The sequence below is a fragment of the Geospiza fortis genome, unplaced genomic scaffold (genome assembly GCF_000277835.1).
Source record: "Geospiza fortis unplaced genomic scaffold, GeoFor_1.0 scaffold4, whole genome shotgun sequence".
In the NCBI taxonomy this organism is placed as follows: Eukaryota; Metazoa; Chordata; class Aves; order Passeriformes; family Thraupidae; genus Geospiza; species Geospiza fortis.
Window position 1 is genome coordinate 1,172,439 of NW_005054475.1, and position 1,211 is coordinate 1,173,649.

Below are 1,211 nucleotides of genomic sequence, written 5' to 3' on the forward strand. Positions count from 1 at the left end.
TCAATATCAATTAGGGACGGGAGCCGCCAGCTCCGAGGGGACACTGAGGGGGGGTCCCCGGAGCGCCGCCGCACCCCCCAATTATCCTGGGAAAAATTACCCGGGGGAAATGATCCAGGGAAAAGCATCCAGGGGAAATGATCCAGGGAAAACCATCCAGGGAAAAATGATCCAGGGAAAAATGATGCAGGGAAATCCTCCCGGCGCAGGCGGGGGAAGGCTCGGAGCCAGGCCGGTGGCGGGGCTCTGTTATCACCTCCCAAACGCGGCGTTTTCTCTGCCGCTGCCAGGGAAAATTCCAACTTTTTCCCAGCTGGGAATGCGAGGTTGGGGGTGGCAATTGGAGAGCGGGCAGCGCCGTGGTTCAAAAAAGAAAAAAAAAAAAAAGTGGAATTTTGGGGGAGCATCCTTCAGGGAAAAAGGGGGAGTTGAGTTGGAGCGGCTGCGGTCGGGCATAAAACCAGCGCCTTTTTGATGGGGGGAAAGGCGATTTTTGGGGGGAAACTGCGATTTTTGAGGGGAAAACGGCGATTTTGGGAGTCCCCGGCAGAGGGGAGTTGAGATTTTCCAGTTTTCTCCCGAATTGGTGCAAAGAGAGGACGGGCTGGGCTTGAGGTGGAGTTGGGATTTTGGGGCATTTGTGGCATCGCCGCTGTCGGGGTGAGCGGGATTCACCCCCAGTGCCGAATTTCCCCCAGTTTGGGACACGTGGGGGGAATTTTGGGGTAGAAAACGCTCCCCCGAGCCCCCATCACTGGAGTTGGAAGTGAAGGTGACAAAAAGGGATTTTGTTGTTTTATTTTTTTTTTTTTAAGGATCCGATCCTTTTTTTTTATTTTTTTCCCCTCTTTTCCCAACCTTGAAGATGAACTTCACTTACAAAGACCTTGGGGTCTATTGAAGCTTTATAAGGAAAAGATTCCTGACCACAAAAGCAAACAGCAGAGGAAAAAAAAAAAAAAAGAAAAGAAAAAAGAAAAAAAAGAAAGAAAAAGGGAAAAAAAAAAAAAAATTAAAAAAAAAATAAGAATGAAGGAGCGGCCGAGGCTGCCTTAAAAATGGAGTAAAGGGATGGGGGAGGGAGGGCGCGTCCATTCTCATTCAAAATTCCGCGAGGAGGAGAAAAACTTTTGGACAAAGGGCCGAGGACGGGAAGAAAGGGAGATAAATTATTCAAAACTCCCTGCTGTTAGATAGTTTTGTAATATTAT

The 1,211-nt window shown here is 48.7% G+C and overlaps 1 protein-coding gene across 1 annotated transcript in view; it reads left to right on the plus strand.

Moving 5' to 3' along the window:
- PAX7 (paired box 7) overlaps positions 1-1,211 on the plus strand; it is a gene marked incomplete at its 5' end in the record, with an annotated part of 151,422 nt that overhangs the window by 4,903 nt on the left and 145,308 nt on the right. The gene's annotated exons all lie outside the window — the stretch shown is intronic.